At 27.4% G+C, this 21,560-nt stretch overlaps 1 protein-coding gene and 1 non-coding gene across 4 annotated transcripts in view; one reads left to right on the plus strand and one right to left on the minus strand.

Moving 5' to 3' along the window:
* LOC114126242 (serine-rich adhesin for platelets) overlaps positions 1–21,560 on the plus strand; it is a 238,023-nt gene that overhangs the window by 101,517 nt on the left and 114,946 nt on the right. The gene's annotated exons all lie outside the window — the stretch shown is intronic.
* Trnak-cuu (transfer RNA lysine (anticodon CUU)) lies at positions 18,791–18,863 on the minus strand. The gene has a single exon. It is a non-coding gene; the product is annotated as a tRNA-Lys (tRNA).

Here is a 21,560-nt window from a genome sequence, read left to right on the forward strand (position 1 = left end):
TCGGTGGGGCCCAAAAACAAAAAGCCCTCTGTCCAAATGAAATATTCTGTCTTTATATAACGGTGCATGCATTATAATGCCTAATGTAATTTTATTATACTTTTAAAAAGTTGTAACGATTTAAATAATATGTGCATAGATTATACTTTTTATTTATTGTAGTAAAATAATTTACCGTTTGTTATAATAGTACATTATTAGATAATGCGTATTACACTGCTTTTGATTATAATCATATAAGCTATACTGAAATAATATAAATTGAACATTTTATAAAAACATTGATTTTTCTATACATATTTAATTACTCAAAACTGAAGGCAATTTTTTTGTTTAACTTTTCCCATTTCTCCTGCAGTACTGTATACTTTGCCTATATTATACCAGAGCAACGATATTATTATAATCTGAAGTCATCAAGTCTATAGTGTTATTACAACCATATTATACTACTATGAAAATATTATTTTGACCCATTATAATATTATATACAGCAATACCTTTTAGTTTTGAGTTTACGATATTTTTACTCTTTCTCCAATGCGAGTTTAAATTGACTTGCAATGTTAAACTATATAAGTCACATCAACAAAAGTTGACTCAGACATTTTTAAAACGTATTTAGTATCCAATAATGTACCGAAAGTCCAAACTATATCGTAACAACGGTAAAAATATATTATATTTTACAGCTGTATAGAAGCTATATATTGAAAGTACACGTGTCACGCATAATATTATACATTAAAGTGTGACATTTGAGCTAGAAAAATAAACGTTGCTATTTATAAAAATATTATAGTGACCTACTAGAACAAAATAAAAATATAATGGTATTTTTTTAATAGTTTTACCATCACCGTTGTATATATGCGAATAGCAAAGAGAACGAATTAAAAAATATAATATTGTACAAAAATTTCATAAATAGAAATAAAAAATATCGAGTTAGTTCTCTGTTTAAGGAGCAAAAAAAAAAAATAAACGTTTAAAAATTTATCAGAGTATAAAAGCCAAAAAAAAAAGGCGGCCAAACCTCTGCGAAATTTCACTGCTTTATCGAAATTAACATTTAAAACGAAAAGTAGACCACAGTCTGTAAACATCTGCTGTGCACCCGCGTAAACCGCCAGCCACGCGGACTCCATACGCGCGCGCTTTTGGTCCGAAAAAACCGCATTAATATTGCAACGTGGTGTTTTTATTCATTTTTTTTTCGATTTTGTTTTTTCTCGCGAGTTAACTCCCCGGAACGGTTGTCGGCCGTACAGTGGTTATCCTTCAAAGGCAATCCCGTCATAGTAATAATAATAATAATAATAATAATAATATGATCTCACTGGAACGGGGTTTGAAGCGCGCAACGCGCTCGGAATAATTGAAGCACGTAAGAGATTCGCATCGTTCTGAACAATAATAAATAATAATATAGTTAAAAAAAAAAATAGTGAGTATAGTACAACGTTTGTGCGAAGCCATACAAAGACAATTCGTCACGATTGGGCCCCTTCCACCACGATAATCTAGTCAAACGACCTGCCCAATCGTCCAACCAGTTTTGACCATCAGTTAGGTATGTAATTTATTGCTCTAATTCGATTATTACGCGTTATATATGTCACCCGAGAAAAAAGCCTCTGCTACATATATTTTATAAGCATAACAGCCTTTGATTATAATATTGCCGATTAGACGACACGAATTCGTTTTTTACACCACCGCCCTATAAACCTATAATATCTGAAACAATGTCATCGTGGAATTGACGTGTAATGCAATATACAAATAATTAGCATTAAGGTTACACCGTAAAAAACTGCACAGAATGATATTATTTTATTATCATAATTATAATTTTTTATTATTATCATAATGCTGTAATGTTTCTGCTTTTGTTGCTGTTACTGTTGTTGTTGTTGTTTTTGTTGTATAGGGTATATGACTTAATATTATTATAGGCCGTTTATTTCGAACGACTTCAGAGGCTACGATGACAAAATAGTATAATAATTTTCATTATTCGGTATAAATTCAATAAACGCAAACACCATAATAAATTATATTTAAGACATGTCGACTAAATATCAAACAATATATCAATACTTTCGTCGTTTCTGTTTATTATATTATATTATTTATATTATTACTGAAGTGTCATACCAAATAATTTTATAACTTAATCTAACCTCAGTTAATAGTTTCTATGAATTGAATCGACAAACTCCGTCATTATTATTTTTTTATTGCAATTAAATACTTCATATTTAAATCTTATTATGTAAACGTCACTATTCTTTAGAAATTAGAAATACCTATTAAACTGTATATTGCAATGAAATTTAAATCTGTTCACCATAATCCCACACCTTGTCAATTATTTTTCGAGTATATTATTTAAGTTTCTTGCAAAATGAACAGTTTTGTAGAACGTTTTATGTCGTAAAAAAAATATTATTATTCTTTTTAATTATACGCACAATAAGGCTCGTTGTTTAAATATAAAAAAATATTCTGTATTCAAAAACAAATTAAAAAAAGTTTAAAACTTCTAAATATTGTGCTAAAATATAAAAGTATGAAAAACTTAAAAAAAAATTAATAAAAGGATTTTACAAAAATAAATTTCTCGTTTGATATTTAATACTTATCTCTCTGTAAACAAGACAATCCACTTATTGTAAACGATATTTCTATAACATTTACTATATTATTAAAGCATGTCTTTCATGAACTTTATATGTAGAAACTAAAATACATAACATCTTTTCATGTCTATTAAAAACGAATAATGTATTTTTTATTTTTAAACAATGATATAAATTACTGTGTAATATTATAATATAATGAGTTCAAATATGAATAAATATTATTAACTGAAATAGTTATTAAATACGTAAATTCGTTAATTTGTAAATTTAGCAAAAGCTTATTTAAAAATAAAAATACTTTAAATTGTTCAACTACTGTTCAATAGTGTATGTGAAATCATCTATGGTATTTTTAAAGCGATAGTACAGAAACTTTTTTGTTATGAATGTTTTTTTTGTTTAAAGAATTTAATTTATTCCAAAGTTTCCTATCGGAGCCTACAAATAAGAGCACAATATAATATAATATAATATAATATACATACGTAGCATGTCTTACATGAATAATTTTTAAAATATTTTAACATGGTTATAACTTTTAACGTTTATCAACTACTGATATTATGATTTAAAACTTTTACTGATATTTAGTTTTAGACTGCGTTACAATTCAAAAATAAATACTTAACAACTATCATTTTTATTATTTATAATAGACATATTATAATATATAAAAAAAAATATTCACTTAAAATATCGATTTTGTTGAATAGAAATACTATTACTCAAAATTATTTATAACTACTCAAAACCATTAATTAATTGAGTATAAAAAAATTGAAAACCATATAGAGTGATTCTAGCCATAGATTCTTTAGGCACGCAGTTTGTAATGTATACAATATATAAATTTAATTTATATAGATATTGTCTAGAGAAAGTATAATGAGCCTTAATAATATCCATTAAGGAAAATTAATTATTAAAAATATGTGTTTACAATAGAATAAAATAAAAAGAAATATTTATTGTACACGTGATATAAATATAGTGCCATATACGAGTATATGGCACATAATTTTAATCTGAAAGGCGTTTCTAGCGATACGGTCTAGAAAAATTCAAGGCGTATTTGGACATTATAATAATAATATATGCAGTCATGAACGAGGTCACGTGCGTTTTGGAGTGGTCACGAACGTTCATCGAATCCTATGTATACGATCCTTTGAGACTTTTCCGGGAAAAACTCGTGTCCTTCGGACCAAAAAGTTCCCGAAGCGAAATAAATATAAAAAAATCCTTGCCTGCATGTACGATTAAAATATTTTCTTTAACCTTTTATTTTATTTTGTTTGTTGTTGTTTTTCATATATATATATATTTAATGGATTTTTAAAGTGTTTTTTTCCGACAATAATCTGTAAAGCGTAAGAGACGTTTGGAGAAATATTTTTTTTCTTCCGCCTCACCGCCATTTCTTCGCTTATATAATTCAAAAATGTATTACCGCAAAGTCTTTAAAAAAGCCTCTATCCCGTGTAGGTTACATTACTGTTATTGACAATGTTGAAAATTTAATTTTTTTCCTTTCGGACATATTTCACTGTAGTATTAATCTACGATTTATGAGCCTGGGGGACTGCTAAGACGAAAGTATAAAAATATAATATGTTTTTATAAATCAATATTTATTTACATTTTTATAGTATTCGCAATCCAGTCAACAGGTACACTTTATAATCGCATGCATCTTATTCTCTTTTAGTTTATAAAGAAGCACGTTCACAACGATTTGTTTGGTACGAATATCCAAGGAAGTCTGATAACAACGAACTCGAACTATCCGTGCGATGTGAATTAGTTATTATTCCCGTCAGACTTAATTTTAAAAAACTTAAAAGTGTAAGGTTAAGTACAAAGTACACGGATTTCAAAACTAAATTTAACTATTTCGGATCACAACAAAAACTTGAAAATTTAATGGAATTTATACGTTTTTTTTGTCATCTTTTATGTTTTGGGATCGTGTATCCATAAGGATTATAAACGTGTAAACTTTCCTTGCGTAGTATTAGTTTTTAAGTGTTTTTGGTGTTAGAGACATCTGCGATAATGTAGGTATTTCTACTTTCCATGCGCCGTCTACTGGAGTAACTAAAATACACATGTGAAATAAAAATAATATTTCACTACCCTTTTACACATCCTAACAACCCCGCAGAGATTCCTGAAAAAATGTATATTTTGATTAACATCTGGAACTTATTCCCATGAATATTTTTCGTGCAACTCGTAAAATCATTCTTCAGATTCAAAATCAGTCCACGACATAACATTTTTATTTACAGTACGGAACCACTGTTGTATACATTATATTATACACATTTGTATAAAAAATGTACATATATTTATTATACATTTTATTTTCGGTGGTGATATATATCCGAAGATTCAACAATTGAGATGTTTTAAAAAGCTTTGTGAAGAATATAAATTCAAAACTGTTTCTATTGTTATCACCTGTAGTTGTTGAGAGAAATACATATTAATATATATATATATTATACCTATATGTGTGTGTACAATGTTTTAATTTTTTTTTTTTTTTAGACGACGAAATATAGTATGGGTTGTGCTAGTGATGACGGATATTTTAATAATGAAGGGCTAGTGCAAAGATCAGACATATGTTTTATCCAGATCTTAGTTAAAATCTTTATATTTCTGTGAAATAACTGTACAAATATGTTCACTAGATAGCACTACTAACACACACATTAATTGTCTGGTAACAATAATCTCTATAGTTTATTATGTTTGTATACAACATAATATTATTAAGTCTACTATACTGTCTATAAGTATTTAACGATAACGAATAACCATTGTTTGCTTAATTTAATTTAAAATTAATCAAGTTTACACACAATATGTGTGCATTGCTATGATAATATGCTATAAATAAATATGCTTTAAATTTTATTTTATTAAAACTGGAGTGTTTTTTTTTTTAGTTCAGCTTCATAAAGCAGTAATTACGTACTTAATTCTTTATTTTAGAGATTTTAAATATCTTAATTTATTCTTTTTAAAATTAATGAATGTGTTGAATAAAAAAACGTTTACTATATAACTTCGTACTATATTGAACTTCTCAAATTAAATGCTGTGATCAATATTAATTAAGCGAAACAATAAATAAAATCATAAAACGAATTGTAATATATTATTAAAACAAATATGTGTTTATTAGAGATTAAATAATTACGTTTTAGAAAACGATTGAAATATTTTCTGGTTACTGCATAAGATTTATTAAATTCCATATTTTTGTTTATTAGTTACATGGGCATATTATACTATTTAGTACGCTCAACTCGAAGTATTTAGACTCAATTTCGCAAATTTTAGTAAAATAATTTTTTTCTCGTAAAATTCTCGTTACATGGAATGTGTTTTATTTTATGACTGATGAATTGGTGATATTAATTGAACGCATATAATATACTTCTTTAATTTATAACTTTTCAAACAAACATTAAACGTTTGATGCAGGAAAAAATAAAGTAAAATTAGTAAAAAATAGTACTAAATAGAAAAAATATTAGTGGTAATGAAAGGTATTAAGTAAGCGTATATTTGTTCTCGTCGTTGAAATTTCTGAAACAAGAGATCATTCTCTTTGTCATATTTGGTTTTGTGCTCTCTTTCTCTATTTTTTCTCTCGTTCTACCTCTCCCTCTCTGTGATTTAGCTTTTTCTGTTACATCACCAAACAACCGATAGTGAAATAATACGACCAAGTCCTTTACTCAAAATTAAATCAAATTTGCTGTGCATCTATATTGACGTACAGCTTACGTTTCAATAAAATAAATAATAAAAATAACCAACAAACTGGCGTAGACCGACTACGAATGGATAGTAGCAAACCCGACGGCGCGAGGAGTGAAAGATAAAATAATTGAGGGGCAAACGCGAAGTAGTGGAATGAGACACGGGTAGAAATAAAGCAACCCCCGGGCGAGGATCTCGTTAGTCGAAAGGGTCAATAAGGGATGTTTTCTTTCAATATGAACCCACCACCTACTCATTCCGCCGCCACTAGACTTAAACGTACTCTTACACCGCCACTCGTTTATCCCGAGCAAAGCGCGGCTGTCCACCATTGTACACCCCTGTGCAATATTTTTCTAATAATATAATATGCCCTAAAACATCTTGTGCATATTTACTTAGTATATATATATATATATATATATTTACGGTAGAGTGTACATGTAGAGAACGCTTGTTTTTGCCGTGTCCGGAAGAAAAAATATAAAATCTCGTGCACCGTTGTTTGTTTGCGTTATTCCACCGGTTGTTTGTATATATACAACGAACAATAAATATATGTTTTATGATATACATATACATATACATTATACATATATATATATATAGGTAGTTTATGTATAATATTAAACTGAATATCGGGAATTGCGATACATATACCGTATAGCGACGGTGGTTAGTTACCTATATACTGTTGAAGAATGGGTCGTGGATAACAGAATGAACGCCATTACGATATTTGTACAGCCTTTTCAGAGGTATATATATATTATTATTATATATAGTAACAGAATGTTTTACATCGTCCATGTTATACTGACATGAAGTGACCGACGGAAATGGTGCGCTCGACCCCGGGGGCTATACAGTGTTTGTTCGGACCCGAGTACATAGTATATTATACCGATGCGGATCCCGAAATTGCGCTGCTCTAGATAAAAATAATAATAATACAAATAGTAGTAATAATAATGATGACGATGACGATGATGTTGCTGATGACGATGAAATAAAACACAAACGAACAACACATGGGTACATAATGTATAAAACTCGAATGTATTGAAGTCAAGAATTGTTTTTTTTTTTTTTACGAATAGGTTCAAGGATTATTTATACTTCTACTACAATACACGTATACAAACACTATTCAGTAGAATATTATAATAATATAACGTCATAATTTGTCTTTTTGTTTTTCAATAACTGAATTTTATATTATCTTAGAATATGCATTATTTATATACGTAGTTATATTTGTATGAAAAAAAAACTTATAAAGTATTCAATAAATCACAATGTTAGTAATACAACCAATGACCGACTATAACCTATATATCAGTGTACATTTTTTGAAGTATATTTTAATCTATTTTTTTACTTTTTCACATTTCGGTCTTAAAAATTAAAATGTATAATTTAAGAAAATAAAACCTCTCTTTTGATGCACATTTTCCACTAAAACATTATAATGAGAATATATAAGTAGTAAGTACACACCTATTACATAAAAGTATATAAATATAATATACCTATCTTAAGTTTACTTATAATAATTCATAACACACTTTCAGAAGAGACTTGAATTATTTTTTTTATTTTTTTTATTGAAAACATTTATTGTTTATTAAAATGTTAACAAATATTTAAAGACGGTATTATCTTTTTCAAATTACCTATACTTATAGTATTTATAAGTGGAGGTGGGATACAAGATTATTTGTAGCAATTGCTTTGTGTCTAAACTCTAAATAGGTAAGTGGGTGACTGGGTCCAGGTCGGTATCTTTAATGTGTACACGAAAGAAACATTTACCTATATAAATATAATTATAATATACAGTATATAAAAATATTTAAAATATATATTATGCTTCAAAGACTCGAAAACTTCGCACTACCACTGTATTTATACATTTTAATTGAAATTATAAGAGAATAAATACTTTAAAAAGTATAACTTCAATCATAACCTACTTTAAAACTGTAATTCTATTACATTAAAGTTCAATTGAAATCTACCTCTGTCGTATTTTAAGCATAATATACAATAAGCACATTGATCAAAAAACTCTTCAGAGTTATTAAAACGTATAAAAAGTTACTTAATTTTAAATTATTTAGTATAATATAAATTTAATATAATGAAATTTAATTTATTGTTTTTTTTTTTTATATATAATAATATTATCTAATATATTAATATAGAATATAAAAACCATTTTACTGAAACTATTTTAACTTCTATACAGTTTAATTAATTATTATTATTACTATTTTAATGTACTATAATTAAAAATTAATTTACAGAAATATTTTATAGATATACTACAATGTATATATTTAATAATTTTATTTATTCCAAATAAAATAATCAAATACCATATTATACTATAAATTTCCTATTATTAATTATTAATTTACATTACAGATATAAATCTTATAATATATATATATATATATATATATATCTTATAATATTATATGTATATATAAATTTTAAATTTATATATACATATATATTATTTTATATTATTATACTGATGAACATTATTGTTGCCTAAGTATGTTATAAAGCCATAAAGACCCTTCACGTATGTATTTATAAGAACGTCAATAAATATTAACTCTTCTAAGTTCCCAATCTGATTCACCTTATAATCATAATGAATTGTATTAAAATCAATACCCATATTATCATATTTTATTGAAAAATGGACTATAACAGAGATGTAGTTAAATTGCCTACCTTGAACGCCGTTTTATAATTTTATTTTAAAACCTAATTTATTAAGCTTGCAATGAGCCTAAATTTGGTTGTGGCAAAAATATATTTATTGCATAAATTAAGGTAGGTAATTTCTATACAAAATTCATTTCATTTTTGGTTTAAAAATGTGGACGAGTAGACAAAAGGAACATATTATGTATATGATGTAATCAAGTATATTGGTGGTTGTTTTAACTAATATTACCCTTACCAACATATTATCTAAAAATTAAGTATATTAGTAGGTATACTATTGAATATGATTTCAATTTGGTATCGCAAGTATTGAAATATATTTGTAAAATAGTCATGTGATCCCAACTTTAGAGTAATTCAATTACTTCAATCACCTAATAATAAATTAAAATGATTAAAATGATGAAATTATGAAATAAAACTATTTTATCTTTGTATTTATATTCGAAGCAAGTTTATTAATTTTAATTTACCATTTATGGTCTTATTAATTATAAAAAATATATTTATTGGTCAATCGCTAATGTATAATATTAATATTATAAACTAGCCAAGTGCCTCTTTCAGAACACAGTTATATTATACATTATATATATACACATATATATATATATATATATAATTTGATGACTTGGAAACACTTAATACAGCTATACTTTGTTTGTTATTTCTAAGTATATATAATAAAATGCATTGATTTAATTAAAGCAATATTTATGGATGAAAACAATTTAATTTCCTTTTAAAATCATATTGTATCTTTTTAAATACTTAATAAAACTTCTATATAATAGCAAGGTAACAGAGGAGTATTTGATAAATGTATTATTTAACCACAAATATTAATTTCAGTGATTTAGTATGGGTATTATATGTATACTATTACAATTGAATTTACGAGGAGAAATGTCGAGAAACACAATAAAGACCATTCATATAAAAACAGGAAACGAAGGGGACTATTATACGTATATTGTAACCCACAATAAATATTTCAAAAATCAACAATCATGTAATAATGTATACAACATATTATATAATATATAATGATCGATTTCTGATCACATAAAAAAATCTCTTTAATTTTTAGCAAATAAAATAAACGTTCTGATTTTCAAAGCTTAAATAAAACATTGATTGTTTATTTATCTATTTATTTATTTTTAGTATTACTTACTGTAGCATATTATAACAATAACAATATTACATCGAGAATGCTAGGCAACAATTTCATTTTAAATTTCATAAAAAATTCATCGTCTTATATAATTATATTTGTTGTATCTCTATATAGTCATGTACGATGTAACTAAGTCTTTATTGTTTTACTAAACGACTTATAAAAAACTATAATTGAAAATCTTACAAGTATATGTTTGGCACATGCTCAATACTATTATCTATAAGAATACACCATTTTGATTACAATAGTTTTAAAGTCTAACAGTTTAGCAACGCTAACGTTAGCAAGTTAAGTATGTACAAAGAAAACAATAACCGTATTTTAAATAGTTTTTCTTTCTATCAATAGAACAATGTAACGTTCACATCCATTCGGTTTCAAGCGCTTTCAAATTCATATATTCATAGTATATTTCTTTATAATTTCAATTCATCAATTATGGTATGATTATTTGATTATTGTAACCATCGTTCGCTTTGCCGCCATCAAGCCACAGCACATTAAGCCGCATATACATGATTCACTTTTAGTGATCATTTTGGATGAATCGTCTGCAGTCAACCAAAAGTTGAACACTACCCAAATTCGTTCATCGTTCAATGTGTTTATTAAATTTTTATAATATTATCATGGTGTACATCATTAATTTTTATCGACTGGGTACCATTCATCTTGAATGATTATAAAAACACAGCTTAAGATAATAGAACAATTAATTATCTCTTCCGTTGTCGCTTTTTGCCGTTTCTGCAATACTTTACACGGAACACCACAAAAGACCAATAAAATTGGTTTGTATGCGATGCGTGTGTGTGTATTCATGTCCATACGAATCCATACTGATCACGAAAAATATTTCCAATATTCCTTTTCATTTCTAGCCCACCCACTCAAACAAACCCCGTGAAGAGGGTCAGCCGATGATCAAGTTACTTCTTTTAACCTATAAGGTAATGTTTCTTGTGTTCTATGTATCAGACCGATGTCCATTATTATAATAAATCGTTATTACTATTATTATCAACATCGTCATTGGTAAATATTTAATGAAAATTTGGAGTCCACAAACGACCAAGACTTCTTATGAGGTATTTTATTATGATTACTATTATTATTATTATTATTATTATTATAAGTTTATAGTTGCATAGTACTAATATTATAGTAGATAGTATTTGTTTTCTATAAAATATATTTTTTATTTCAATAACTTTAAAAATATTATGCAGTTATGTAAGTCATGTACATATAATAGTGATTAATGATTTGGATATCTGTGTTTTTTTCGGCGAATATAAGGTCTGATAAATAATTTAATTTTTTATGTTAGATTTAGAAAAGAGATACCTATTTTAAATAAATACTAAAATTATATTTATAAATTACCAATGACTATGCTAAAATTTTATTATATATTAAAAAAAAATTAATTTATATACAAAGTAATTAACCGTGTTTGACTTTCATTTATATTTTAATGATGCGGTTATTAAATAAATCTTATTTTTTGATATTTCTTAGTATAGGTATTCAATATTGAATTGTTATTTACTTACATTTAAATTAATCATTATTTTCACTGTTAATTAAAAAAGGTGATTTCTTAACATTTTTACGAATCTTGATTAAATTTGGATGAGTTTTATTTTACCTAAAATTTAAATTAAATATAATATTTAGCATAGTACTTATTTTGGTCAAAACTTTTTTACAAACTACAAAACACTAAAAACTTCAATTTTAAAATCACCATAGTCCTTATTCCATTGAAAATATTAGCATGCACTATTATTATTTTTAACTCTAATAATTCAAAAACCATTCGTTTAACTTTCGATTTTAATACATAAACATTAAACAAAAAATCTTCAGATTAACATTTTACAGTAATAAGAAGATTTTCACTTTAAAAACAGAAATTTGTAAGTCACTCCTTAAATAGCATAAAATATGTAAGTAGGTATTTAAAAATAATATGATTTTTAAGTACCTATACTTGAAAATTCTAATAAAAATTTAAATAGCTTCATTATTTTAAAGAATGGCGGTGATTGTGTGTGGTGAATTGCCAAGTGTACTATTAACAAAATATATTCAAATATTTTTTTATACATTAACATTTATTCTATACAGACACGTCACCAGCTATTTATTAGGTTATATGGATACTACTCAACTGGCCATAATACGTTTTTACACAACAAACTTTTAGTTCCCAAAAGACAAACTAAAATATTATGTGATGTCAGGTGGGAGAAAGAAGGGATATGAGTTTTTCACAAAGCTCGTCTGAGTTAATCGCAGAGAATCCGCACGTACATATATCAATTATTTCTAATGGTTAGTCAACAAACAAAAGCTAACAGTTTCTACTGTAGATATAAAGATTTACTTTTCAAACTTAATATCTATAATATAGATGGGATGTGTTTCTAGTGAGACACCGCAATACGTATAACGTAAAAATAATAATTATTATTCCCGTCGTCTCGTCGTCTGGTCACAGCACGGGATGATACACGCAGCATATAATAATATACTTGTATAATATGATATTATTGTTATTATTATATAGATTCGTTTTTCACGTAAAACCTTGTAAATCCCTGGTGGGTCGTCGCACGTGTCGAAAACAAGAATAATGCACATTATACGTAATATATATATATTATGTTTAATACACACGTGCGCCGTAGCACGAGATCACTTTAAACGGGTTTAGCTTGCTCGATGTGCACGTCACTTATATACATATATATATAATATATATACATGTGTCAGGGTGTGTTCATGTAAGTGTACAATAATGTATATACTTTAAACACGCGGTACACGTCTTTCCGTCTCTCTAAACAACAACCTGCCGAGGAGGAAAATGGAAAAGAAAAAGTTGGTCTGCAGAATCTCGAGTCATATAATAGTGTATCGTAGACCCGAAGGAATGTTTGAGTTTTCAAATCGGTCGAATAAACTTTGACGAACGCTGTAGAGTTTCTGGCCTTCTCTATTGTTGTTTCCATCGTCTGCATTGCATTAGACCGTTATTATCGTTAGGTTATTATTTATTTTTGAACTCGCTCCGATACGACAAAATCACGCGCAAACGAATTTTAGTGAAAATCTAAATTCTCCACCGCTAACACCACCTCACTTGAATTTTGCATAATAAAGGTAAACAATGGCAAACATAATAAATTATTGTATTTGTGGCAAAAAAGTTATTATTTAACTTGGAAGACGACGACGTCGACGTCATGTTTTATTGATAAATGCGGTCTCCAGAAAGGGTATTTGTGTTGATTTAACTACAACTGGATGCTATATTGCCATTTCAGTTTCTTTTTAGGAGCACGCGACTAATAATAATAATAATAACCATAACTATAATAATAAAAAGGGTAAATAACAATTCGCATACCGAACAAGACATTTACCGAGTTGTTTTTTTTAAACCAATTGGAGAAATAGCACGCGATGGAAGAAGAAAACGCTGCAGGTAAACCCCTTGGGTGTGTTTGCAAAGTTTTTTTTTTACTTTAAAACAGAATAAATCTGAGGATTTTACAAAACAGGGATTTGCCCAGATTATTTCGCTATACATAGGTATATAATATATGTGTATATAAATGGCCCAGGCGCGTATATATAAGGTTGTGATGAGGGGTGGACAAAGGGAGAAGGGGGGTCATGTTGATGTCCAGGATTTTCAGAGGATCCTTTTGCAGCGCATAGTAGTCGTTGTCGTCGTCGCCGTCGTCGTCATCGTCGTCGGGTATTAAAACGCAAAGTAGTCGACGAAAACCGGAGATTTGCCGGTGATAAGTTACCCCGTAAATTATCATTTACCTCGGATGCGCAGTGTACTTACGCGCGCATACCTACGTTGATATCATTGCACTACTGCGCGGGCACTGTTGAACCTTTGATCCGATTTAGGTGAAATTTTATTTCGAAAAGTCGTAGCGATGACAATAAATTTTACGGTTTTTACTGGAGGAATGGCGAGGGCGACGGTAGCGGCGGTGACTATCCACATTTAGGTCGGTAAATCCGATACAAATAGCCACATAAACGTCATTTATTATACGCGTCTACATCTACTGCAGTATAATAAAAATAAAAAAATAAAATAACCATATATAGAATATAATATACTTTATATATTACGCGTATGGGATTATATCAGCATTAAGCCTGTATTGACGGTAAAAGCTTTTTTTTTTTTTTGTTTTTAGTTTTCATCGAAAATAAAATAATAAGCCATTAGCGCCGGACTCGAGTATAATGTGTATAGTAATATTTTTGGTGCGTCGACTGTTCCTTGGTTAAGTTGGTAATGACTTGAAATTTTTTCCCCCCCGTGCTCAAAACTTTGCACGTTTTCAAAGTCTAAAAGTAAACAACCCGTGAACGTTTAAAACAGTGTATGCGCAGAGAAGCGGCTGGCCGTGAATATAATGTCTTTTCCTTTTTGTTTTTAAAACCTTATTAGTGAATATGTATATGCAACCGAGCAGTTGGAAATACTCGGTGAAAATTGTAATTAATTACTCAACCATCTCTAACGTCGCGGTACTATATATATATATATATACGATCATCGTCGTATAGTATAATGTAATATATATAATTATTATATGGGTGTGTGTTTAATATACGCTGTACGTACACATAATATGATAGTATAATGCGTACGCGCGCGATATATATTTATATATACGTATGTATATACCGCTCAAACTTTGCCGACTAATGGCGTTTGGACGTACAACACTATTATGAAATAATATAATATAACGACCCCGTGTCCATCAAATACAATATTATCATATACATAATACCATAATGTACCTACACACTACACCATATAATATGGGTATAGGACGCGTATACACGGTGAAACAAACGCGCAATTAAAAAATAAATGCGTGCCATAATACGCGTCGTTATGTGGCTCGTAATAAAAAAAAAAAAAAATCGGTTGTTATTTTTAATATACATGGTTGTAAAATATCGCGGTATAATAGAACTTGGTAATATTGTGCACATCGAATTCCGCAAAGAAAAATATCAAAAAGACTGTATAAATCGCTTAACGCGATAAATCATATTACGTGGTCGAATTGACCAATAGGTTCTAAGAAACTATACGAATAATCATATAGGAAATTCAGTCGCAACGATTTAGTCCTTATTAACCGATTGGGTGCAAACCGATTTCAATGGTATTAGTGAGAAAAAACGGGGAAAATAGGTAATCGCTTTGCTGTAAAGTCAGCATCGAGTGGACTTCGTCATTGTGGACATTGCTGCAAAAATTCGTTAAATTTAAATTTAAATTTTTATGTTTGATTATTACACCATAAAAAAAATGTATGACTCATATTACAAGCATATTTATTTTATTAATTTATATCATTAGATTAATTCTTTTTACTACTAACTACTATTAATAATGCTATTTTAGTCGTTTGAATTAATTTTTTGCCGAAAATACTACTTTTGTTTTGTTATTAATATTTAATAACCATAATAGAAGGTATAAATGTATATTATCATAATACATTAATGTTATTAACTTTTGAGTTTATATCCGCACTTACCATATTATAACAGTGTAAATAAGTTTGTGGTATAAAATATATGCAATATCATAAAATTTATCTAAATATTGTTGAAGATGTTTTCGCTCATATAAAATATAATAATTTAAATACGTGCAAAGTCGAAGTTTCCTGGAATAATATTTTTGAATTACATTATAACAAAATAACAAAAATATTTTCTTTCCCCTAATTATTAAAAAAAAAAAAAAAAAACCAGAAAACTATTTACTTATAACCCCCAAGGTATCAAATGTGTTCATATACCTAGCAAAAAAGATATTGATGTAAAAAATCTTATTATTTTTACTGCTCTAAAAGATGATATATAATATATATCATTGTAAAATTAATGCATTCGTCGCATGTACTCAGAGTCTAAAAATACATTTATAACATAGTGCCCATAATATTGCATACGAGGAGACGCTTATATAATATATAAATTCATCCTTTATACACGCACACGTGCAAATATACACGATTTAGGTAGTATAGGTAATAATAATAATAATATTGACTTCGGGAATATTTAGTATAGTTTAACTGATAATCGAAAGAAGAGGAAGGTATAAATGTCGTGATTTATGTTACGAAATTTAACACTCCGCCAAAACATGGCGTTTCGTCCAAAATATATACAAATCTTCCCATTGCCTCTCTGCGCAAACATAATATAATAATATAGATATATTATGTATACTATATTCTACTATATACACCTGTATAAATAGTGTAGGTACAATAATATATAATATGGGTGCGTTTGTGTGCTTATACATATAAACGCATTATATCCTTTGCGTGAGATTCAATACGCCTGCAGCGGGGTATATAATAATATTATATACTATAGTGTATATATAAGCCAATAAATTTCGATTTGAAATTGTAATATCGTTATTATTGTTATTACTATTATTATACGCGAGCCGGTACCGCCGATAGTGAATTCAAAATACATTCATCAATCAGAGACATCCCGATCCCGGCGCTGTGTATACCCGTAAAATATAATTTTACATTTTATAACAGTATAATATGACGTATACAATATAACTCGCTCTATTAATTTAAACCGTAGTCTATGCTAAACATTGGTACACTTCACTGAACTTAATACGTGGACCACTGTAATACCGGAATAAGATATTTATAATGAGCATCGTCTATGAAATCGTTAAATGTTATTGCACGACGGTTATATCAAATTGTATTAGATTGTTTCGATAATAATATAATATTTTTATCAACGGAAGATTCAGCAGCGATAATTATCATTATACTTTTATATTTTATAAGTACGATAAAAACATTATTTAAAATTGCTTTCTTAAGTTATTTAAACTATGGTATTATAATATTGCGTCCGTGTCTTCTCTTACCATAATGTTTGATTGTTACATACAATAAAAACATAGGATGATAACGATTTAAGTGCGACTAAACATTAATCGTCGTTTGATCGGAAACATACTCATTTTTCAAAAGCTAAAAACCTACTTGTTTCACATTATTACTTTAAGCTATACATTTTTTAACTCTTTGATTTACAAACCTGGAAATTTTGAGTATGAAAAAGTATATCAAAAATATGTGATATTAATTCTGATTAAGAAAATATTGAAAGAAAAGTATAATACTGTAATTTAATATAAACCCCGTGTAAAAAATGTATAAATATCAATTTATAGTTTTGTTACTGTATAGTGATTAGTGAATATGTTCAGCCTACAGGCATAAAAAGATTATTATTGGGCAATTATAAATAATCCCTTTCCCGAGCTTAAAATATGGCGGAGTATGGTCCTCACTTCTTCCCTAGAGTTTAAACCTAATTTCATCACTAATTACTATCGCATATTTCCTATACGAACAACTTACTACAACGAGCCTCATCGCGTGTGCTTCAAATAGTTGCAGTGCAGACAGTATGGCGTCGTTAATCCTTAATATTTGAATATTTTACGAATAATATTATCGACTAGAAAATATGAAATAAATAAGACTAAAAATGTGAATTACTGTAGTACAAATATAATAATATGTTTCATATTATGATGCTTTTTTATTTGCCAAAGACAATAGTTTTCCCGTGGTGCTTTGCAACCAAAAAAATGGCTTAGTCACGTCCGAGTATAAAAATAAATTAATGTGCCGGATAAGTATATTATATCGGTCTGTTTTCATACAGACAGCGTGGCGGTTAGCCCTTTCCTCCAGTATGTGTGTATCAGTGTACACCTAATGTATACTTGCATATGGGCCAACAAAAAAAACAATCTTTATCCAATCGTCTTTATCACCAAGACGCACATACACTATTATTATTTTACACTACAACGACCCCTTCCCTCAGAAATAATAATCATATATGGTATTATGATTTAAGCCTCCCACCACCGGAAATGAATGCTCTTCGCAGAAAACCCCATCGCGACTGATCAAAAAGGATATTATATTATTATTATTATTTTATTAAGCTGAACGTAAAAAATATATATAATATAAAAAGCTATTGCCTTTGTATACAATATACGTATATATAAATTATATACAGTACATATTCTTACGTTCGTGTACCGATCCCTTTTCTTATTGAGTACCAGAGCGTAAATGTGATTTCGTCCAACGACGACGACGGCGTTATAATTATTATTTTCTAAAGAGATGGTTTTTTTCTAGTATAAAAGCATAATATCTGTTTAAATCCATCTTATCGATCTTTCTCGACCGTAGTAGATGAACGAATGTTTGAATAGTGAACGCTTTAAGAATTAATATCTTCCCAATGTGAAAGAAATATTCGTAAAAAAGTGTAAAAAAAATTTCGCCCAACGTGGGGCTCGAACCCACGACCCCGAGATTAAGAGTCTCGTGCTCTACCGACTGAGCTAGCCGGGCAGTTGAAAACGTAGGTTGGACCAATGTCAATTAACACACAAACTAAATAATATTTAATTTTATTTATTCACAAATAATATGATATTATACTAATAATATACAAGTAAATTATTAACTATAATATTTCACACATACTACTAAATCTTATATTACAATAATACCTAATTTTTAAGTGCAATTTAAAACACTTATGTTTATTAATACATACCGTAATAATAAATATGAATTAGAACGAAATAGAAATTCTCAAAGTTAATAAATCATAATCAAACAAAGAAGTCAAGTATTCGCTATTTTTTTAACTTAATACAATTAATATTATAACAGTTTAACCTAGGTATTATCATAGAACTTGTAAGTACTAAGTTATATTTCTTATAAATTCTGTTTTAGATAGGTATACTTACACTTAACTTCCTTTAAATATGTGATATTTTAATTACGAGTTTATATTATAACCTAATATATTACATCAATGGTTATCTTCTGTATTATAAAATATGTAAAAATGTATAATAAACTTTACAATTTACTATACCTTTATGATGATTAAATTTGTTGTATAATAATTAATAAAAATCTAAAAATGTACCAACCTACTATTATTATTATTATTATTTATAATACAATTTTAAGAAAATATAATAAAATAAATAAATAAATAAAATTATAGATATGAATATAAAAACAAATAGCTACTTACTTAAAAAAAAACAACTTATTTCATTGAAATTCATAAATTATGGAAGACAATTTAATTTTTATTGATAAAAAAATGTATAGGTATTTATGATAGTATAGTATAATATAATATTATAATGTAGGTATAGTTTTTAAACTATATAGTACCATCAGCACTCACAAAATACTTATAAATTCCAATGTGTTATGACTGTTATGATATATTATACAATATTTAATATTATGTACTGACTACTGATAATATAGTGATATGTGTTTATAATATAGTTGAACATGGTATTTTTGATGGAGAGATGTGGTCACTACTCATTTCATGTTTTTGAGAGAGTTGTAGAGTGGAGGAGAAGGATAAAGTGAGTGAAAACGTTCGTGCGTGTGTGGCGCCGAGCTGTGTTTTTTTCGCGGTGCCCCGCCGGAAGCGGTGAACAATATTTTAAAACAGCCAGAAATGTCTCGGCCAAAAGTTGTTCGGGACAATAAAACCAATGATATATGAACATTTTTTACGGTAAAATAAAAATAATAACAAATAAGTACACAATATGCATTATAATACAACAGAAAAAATTATAGGGTGGCGTCGTAGTGAACAGAATAGTCCTCATCTGTGGTTTGCTATATATAGGTTAGCTATATACTATGAGTAGTATATCAGTTTTAATTTTTGAACGCATAATGCACATTATTATTTACAATGACAAGAATAGGAACATTAGCGACTATAATCAGATAAATAGAATGTATGTAAACGTCAATATTATATATGTATATAGGCTTGTATGTGTAGGATATATATTTTAAATTAGTAGATTAACGTGTGCCAAAAACACGTCATTGGTAGGCAACGTATTTTGTTTAATGCAATTTTGACGAGAATTCGTTAGTTAATTGTTTTGTTTTAAATAATTGTAATAAAACCTTATGATGACAGAAAAATAAAATAAAAACTAATTCAGTTTTATTACCTAATAAATTATAATGTAAGGTTCGATTATATATATATTAACCTAGCACCAACCATTATTACATCATTATTATCATTTTGTAAATGTCTTATTTCAATGACCAATGATATAAAAAAAAAATCTAAAACCCCAAATACTAAAAAACATATTTATTACAAACTGAAATACAAAAAAATATGATACATATTTAATGTGATAAAATTATTTTATTTTTTGTAAGTAGTAAGTATTGAATTTTAAAGCATTTTCTATAAAAGGTTGAGCACCAAAGCAATTTAAACAAAATGCCAAAAATCTTATAATAAAATATTATATAGTTCTTAATAATGGTAGCAGCTTATTTTAAAGTTTTAAATAGTAAAATTTCTAATTTTACATTATTATTTAAAATAGCATATCTATATTTTTTCAATTTGTATATTCACATAAAATGAAATAAATTATTATATTATAAAAGAACTTAAAATCATGAGGATTAATACAAAAAAAAGTAAATGTATGAAATAAATTTCTGTAAGACGGTACTTACTAGACTGTCTTAAAATAATTAAAACGGAAATATTCAAATTACACAACTTAGGCGCGTACTAGTTTCGAGCTTTTAACTTACAGTACTAAGTATATGCATGTACATAGACATTATAGTTGTCTTACTTGAATAATTTGTATAGCTCACAGTTAACTTTTATTTTTGGAAATAATTATTTCCATTGACAAGTATTTTCTTTTATTATAAAAATTTAATCACATAGTTATTTTTTTTAATTTAATTATTTAACGAATTTTTAAACAAAAATATCATATTATAATATTTTTATCATTAAAATAAATTAGCTTTTATTAATATTTACAAATATATAAATTAATCATTAATATTAATTTTATAAATTAATCAAATATTTTTAAATTTTAAATTATCTATTATGAAATTAGTTATTTCAATGGTTTTTAACTAAACAACTTAACATTTTATGAATTTCTAATTTTATAGTTTAGTTTTTTAGTAAGAGTACACATAAAATATTTATTC

The sequence above is a fragment of the Aphis gossypii genome, chromosome 1 (genome assembly GCF_020184175.1).
Source record: "Aphis gossypii isolate Hap1 chromosome 1, ASM2018417v2, whole genome shotgun sequence".
In the NCBI taxonomy this organism is placed as follows: Eukaryota; Metazoa; Arthropoda; class Insecta; order Hemiptera; family Aphididae; genus Aphis; species Aphis gossypii.